The sequence below is a fragment of the Aptenodytes patagonicus genome, chromosome 4 (genome assembly GCF_965638725.1).
Source record: "Aptenodytes patagonicus chromosome 4, bAptPat1.pri.cur, whole genome shotgun sequence".
Taxonomy (NCBI): domain Eukaryota; kingdom Metazoa; phylum Chordata; class Aves; order Sphenisciformes; family Spheniscidae; genus Aptenodytes; species Aptenodytes patagonicus.
Genome location: NC_134952.1, coordinates 85,134,401 through 85,140,929, shown reverse-complemented (window position 1 = coordinate 85,140,929; position 6,529 = coordinate 85,134,401).

Here is a 6,529-nt window from a genome sequence, read left to right as displayed (position 1 = left end):
AAGGATCCAACCCCAGAAGAATGTCGCCTTCGATGAAATTTCAGGTAACAAAGGCAGCTGTCTGTGAACAGCAGAGACAAAGGACTGTCTCTCTGGGAAAAGCTTTGTCATTTATGTGCAAATCTGAGTTGTTATATGTCAAGAGAGTGGTGCCAGGCTTGAATGTTCACCTCAATCTTGTAAAAATGGTCGTTGATCTGTGAGTCTTCAATTTCAGGGTATTTCACTAGATGTTCCTTAATTTTTCACAAAGGTGTCTGAAATCCTGAAATTTATTGCTGTAAATGAAGGCTTGAAAATTCATTGCCAACTCTTGCAGCGCTACTGAGCCGACTGCTACAGAAGTGCACAGGGGCCAGAGCAGATCTATGCAGATACCAGGTGCTCTGGGAGAGGAGCTCCCTGTCCATATGCCTCCAGTAATAGCGGGACATTTACTGCTCAGATGCGGTTCCCGTTTCTGCAATAACTTTTGCATAAAATTTCACGCCTGAAATGGCTTCCATTTCCGCACCTGTTAGAATCTGTGCTCTCTGCACAGACCTGGGCTAGCATACCATCCAACTTACAGTCCTAAAGAAACTCCTATTTCTGTACAGCTTTTTAGCTGATTGAACATCATCTTACTGGAAACTGCCTCCGTCACCCAGCAGCCCATGGTTTCCTGCGGTGAGGGTTGCCTCCTGCAACTGTGGTACATTTGCCTGTGCGGTGTGCGCTGTGGAAGCTCGGACAACACCATCCCAGAGGCCGAATTTGCATTTCCAGTGGGCAGTTTGTTCAGATTCTTCACTTGTAAGGACATGTGTACTGGCTAGAAGCAAGGTATCGCCCGCAGGGCTGAGAATGACAGTGTCAGATGGATCGAATTCCAAACTGGAAGACACACCCTCTGAACAACTGCGCAGGGAGGAATCTTTCCGGAATTTCAGCATCTCCTATACAGCTATTGACTCGTTTATGTTGCCTTACACAGGAACATGCAGAGCTCATAGTACAAATCAGATAGTGATTTTATATACCGCTGTGTTCCATATGCCTCCGATTCTCATCTGGCTTTGCTGGCTTTGTTTTTCCAAAGCACATCTAGACGAGAAAGACATTCAGATGTCCTCAACGATGACATCAAATTTTAGCCTTGTTAATTCCCATGAAACCTAGCGTAGGTTGTAAATGTATTAGCCAAGCACTGAGAGAAGTTTTAGCCCTTCAAAGTTAGAGACACTATTGTTTCATCCGGTGCCACTGAAATGCCACCGCCTCTGCCATCGAGCTGACACATAGGACACAGCGCTCGCTGTGCTTTAGGGCCCTACTCAGAAGAGTTTGGGCCTTGGATATCTGAATGAGAAGAAAAATGTGATCCGTACAATCAGACACTCAGGAGAAGACTATGAATATGACACAGTAAGTATATAAATGTATTTACTCTTGGTAAAATATGCTAGACAGCTGAATGCCCAAAGGGGTTATTTGATACTGTAGTAGAAAAGCAGCATTATGGAAGGACAGGAGCGATCCAGAGCAAGCAGTTGCAGTATCTATGGGGTGATTTTCAGCAAGACGATTGAGCAGAGTTGAGGAGTGTCTCGGTGTCGGAGGCTGAACGTTCTTAGAGAGATCTGTGGAGTCACAGAGGTCTCTTCAAACCGCCAAACCCAAGGCAGAACCTCAGTGAGCCAGCCCAATCTGCTTTGCTTTGCACTTTCTCCTTCGCAGTGCTCGCTATGTTTGTGTGAGATCTTCAAGAGCAAATTAATAAATAAATGCTACGGATGCTTATAGATCGTCTGCTCTACTGTCTGTTTAGATATCTAATGCAGTACAAAAATTAAAAAGTCTGTTCTGTCTCTGAACAATTTTTACCACGCTCTTCAGGGATGTTACTTGCTTACGCAGTCAATATTCATTACGGAAATGTTTTGGAGTCTCAGATGTCTCTGTTTTTATGCTAGCTTCCCAGCAGTTTGATGTATCACTCAAGTTCTTTGTGCTTAGCAGCATACAATGAAGAACTGTATGCCATGCAGAGACATCGGGACACAATGCGAAGAATGTCTGCACTGCACAGCAACTTGAGAGCAAAGGAGCGTGGGCTGCGCAGACACAGAGGCAGACTGCAATTGCCATGCATTCCCCCCATGCCCGTCAGCTTCTGGTTCCTCACTTCATAATCACAGAGCAAAAAACGAGAGAGTACTGTTTCTCACGCTGTTCCTTTTCAACCTGAACACCTTTATTGCACAGAGTTATATATGTAAGGATAACTGAAACTTATTTCCGTGTGCTTTGCTGCAGTGACAAACAAACTATGTCCTCATCTGTGCGGGAGAAGCTGCGGTGTGTAATGGTTCTTTAAGGAAATCTGATTTTCTTCTAGAAAGGATGCTAGAATAAATGAGGTGGCATAAGTGCGAGTGTGCTCTTCATGCTGTTTATCTGGGCACCTGATATGAGAACCCATTATAGGAGGTGACCTCTTTCTAGGTGACTTGTGGTTCAGTCTCCTCGGTCCCCTAATGACGCTATGTACACTAAAAGGTTATTTTCCTTCAGTATTGACAGAGTTTCATCATTTTATGCCATCAGGAAACTTGGTCCAGTACAGTCATGTAAAATATGGTGGAGAAGTCACATAGGTTTGTATCACACATTCTTTACTAAAATTGCTTCATAATCTCAATCTCAGTAAAACATCTGCTGAATCCAGTTTCCATGTCCTCTCTCGTCCTTACCATTTTCTTGAAGTTTGTAAGTTGTAGCAACGCTGGCTAGCACCGGTTGTCATTCTTTCTTAAAGCAACTTCCATTTAGTGCCCCAGAGCAGAGTATTGCGTGAAAAACTTGTACTTTCTGTTGGCAAGTGTGAAGAGAATGATATCTAGAAATCTGCGCTACTTTTTTTAACCACTAAAATGTTTACACAGACAATGGCAAGGTATTTACATGAGTGCTCTTTAACCCATATCCAGCCTAGCATCTAGCTAATTTAACATTAGGAGGTTTTTGCTTCATAATTATGACTCAGCATCAATTGCTATGAAGCAGGAATATTTATCTTAGTTTAGCAGTACATTACACTGCATTTAGGTAGTACACTATATAACAGTGGCGCTCCTGAAGTGCAGTTTACTTCAAACTTTTTTTTCAAATATATCTTGCAGTTTACGCACAAAAAAATTTGCTGCTGAGCTCTTCTCCGAAATTTGCTAGAGACTTGCATGTGGTCAGAGCATCTCAGGATCTGGAACTGTGTAAATTTTCAGAAGATGAAAGTCTCAGGAATAAGAGATAATCTCTTTGAAAGTCTGACTGGTAGGGTAGGTAACACTGACAGCGTGACAGTAAACAGCATCCCAGATCTCCCTGAATTCAGTAACATGCAGGCACGTTCAACAGGGCTTAGGACAGTGCTGCAGACCATATGCTAGAGATACTTAAGCATTTCATTACAGTGCCATGCACTGCAGCAAAGTCAAGAAAACAATGTCTGATTTGCATTGTGTTCATTAGAAATTAAACTCAGACTGATTACTAGCAGACTTTTTTGTATAAGGTTCCTGTATTTATAATGTGACTCTAGGACTGATCTTCAGTGGAGCCAAGACATTTCCCATTTTTTCACTGAGTTCGTGGGGAAAATATAGACTTGCACACATATGTCTGTGATGCAAAATGTATTGGAATTAGAGTTACTGCTAAACTTTGCTTTATGACTTAGGACACTTTAGGATGAGGAGAATGGGGAAAATTTGGGCACAGTAATTGTCCACTCTCAAATAGTCATACCACACTTTGCGAATAAAATCTTCCCATTTGTACACAATCTAAAGGCAAGTCTAGAAGTAACAGAAAAAATAACCGGTTGTTTTGCAAGGGCAGTTCCAACTGCAGCAGGTGGGTACGCCTTCACAGGAACAATGGTAATAGCTTCAGGTCAGAACTAAAATCTGAAGCTTCCTCAAAACTCTAGTTTAGATCTAGTATGACCCCTCAAAACTCTAGTTTAGATCTAGTATGACCGTTTGATTGTGGAGACTACCGAACCGATATTTTTGAAAGGAATAGAAAATAGAGGACAGTCCACATTATGACTCAACTGCTTTAAGAAAGAAGTAATTAAAGAAAAATCATTAGCACATTGGAAATGGGAGTCAGGTGCTACAGTCACATGACCCTCAATTCACGGTTACAGAGGAGTGACCTGAGCATAAAAGGATCCTCTATTGCAAATTAGAAGGAAGGCTAGAGAGTGGTTGTGTGTGGAGAAGTGTGAGAGGTCTTGCTTGTGATTCCCAAAACAAAAGCGAGCCAGGGGGTTTGTATCTTGAAGGTAGAAGAGCCCAGATATAGAATGACATGTAGAAAAAAATTTGAGGAAGTGTTGTTTTATGGAAAACAATAGATTTGAAGAAAGTCTGGGTCTGGAAACCCTGAGTGTGGAGGGATTAGGGTTTATAAGTGCTGTGTAAGTTGCCTGGGTGTGGTGAGGTTGTGATTTTACTACTGGTGGAGATTTAATTGGAGTAAGAAGCTGTATTATTGTAGCTCTTTTAGGCAGGGCAGTTCCCTCTGGTTCTGTCCTCTACAATATTTTGTATCTCCAGGCAATGAAAATCCTTGTATAGATTTATAGAGCTCTATAATATCAAATGGATGACTTAATGGGTCATATATGTCAAGCTGTGATGCGTGACTAATGGTGTTTCAGGTGCTTAAGTAAGATGTGCTTTTCTAACAGTGGCTCGTGAGGATCAAGCCAGTGATATCTGCAAGCTTCTTCTCGCGCAGGCAAAGGTCGGTATCTGGGCAGTTCCAGCTTTTTAAATGATGGCAAAAACCATAGCCTTCAGCGCATGTGCTGCTGCAAACATCAGCTCTGCTACTTTACTGTTCCTTCAAAACTTGTCGCCCCCCAAATTCACAAAATGATGTGTGTGAGGGATTATGGCCCATGAGAGATAACAAGGCATCGTAGTGGATGCGTGCATTGCCTGTTTAGTTATTTGAGCTAATCATGTGTTTCCTAGTTTCTGTTTTCCATGCTTATCAGTTGTGTCTGTAAAACATGTCCTGGCACACAAGTATTGCTGTTGGCATGTCAGTGTGATGACAGAAAATAATTTTGCTAAAGAATGGGAGGTTCTTTGCAGGGTAAGTCCAGATGTTATAAATTCCTTCATTTGTTGCTATTATCAACACAATTTTCTTGGTAATGTTTGTAATATAAAAGAAAGAATTGATCACTTGTCTTAGGTTAATTTTGGATCTTGTCAGTTGAGGTTTTACCTTTGCATTGCAGTAGCTGGCTCAGAAAGTCCAAGAAAAACTTTCCATGTTTAGAGTTAATGATCTGAAGTTGTCCAGAAACAGCTGTTTGCAAACAATGTTAGGGATTTTACTTCTTGCTACAAAGCAGAGAAATCTGTTGTGAGTTTATGTATATCCTGTTGTGTTTATCAAAATGCTTCCACTGGAGTCCAGCATGTGTGTATGATCTTGCCATGGCTAGCCTGCTTATTATGGTTGTGTACTACAAAAATGGAACAGGAGTCTCTTAGTTTCTTCTGTTTGAGATGTCCTTCTAGCTTTAGCAGTCTGTTAGTTAATGATTTGAGGCCAAGTTATAAAACAACAGAACTCCAACTTCCAATTATTTATTAACTTAAAATTACTTGAATATTAATCGTGCAAGGAGCCAGAAATGTAACACATCCTTTAAAGACTCAAGGATCATCATGTTTCCTGTCTGTACTAAACAGATCATCATTACCGTTTCATTTAAGGGATGAAATAGTATAATTGAGTTGTGTCTTGCTCTTAGCTTTCCAGGGCATATAAACTATGCTTATTATGAAAGATGAAAAAATAATGCTCCCTGTGCATTGATCACTTACTATGAAAGGAATAGAAGCGTTCTTTCTTGCAGTTTACAGTCAACTAGTTTCTGCTATGTGGCCCTAAAGACCTCGTCTTCTTTTTCTGTTGTGATACCTGTTCCTAGCGTGCACTGACCAGGCTCCACAAAGTACTTAGCAGGTAATTATGTATGACTGAAATGAGATTAGTATTAGGCCCTTGGTAGTAGTTCAAGTGTGGGAGTGAAAACTAGAAACAAACCTGAGCCATATTCACCAAACAGATGTCAAAATCAACACACCTGGCTTAACTGGAAATGATAACTATAGTCCTTTATTACAATCGGGTTTTTTAGTGTTTTACTGTATTAATTTCTTACTGAGACACCTTTGCATGAGTCTAATTTAAGCATTGGGTTTTCAGAACTTGCTTGTAAACTTAAAAAAGCTATCCTTAAAATCTTAAACTAATCTTAAAACCAAACAAAACCTTCCGAGTTGGGAGTCACGATGAAGCTTGAGTTACACTGAAGGGTTAATATCACGTTGCCCTGTTACAAGCTAATAATGTGGTCTTCAGTTGTAAAAATACTTGGATACCTCCTGGTACCTAACAGCTTTACTGTGTAAGTGTCCGTCAGGGTGGCATACTTCTCAAACAGGTAGATTGA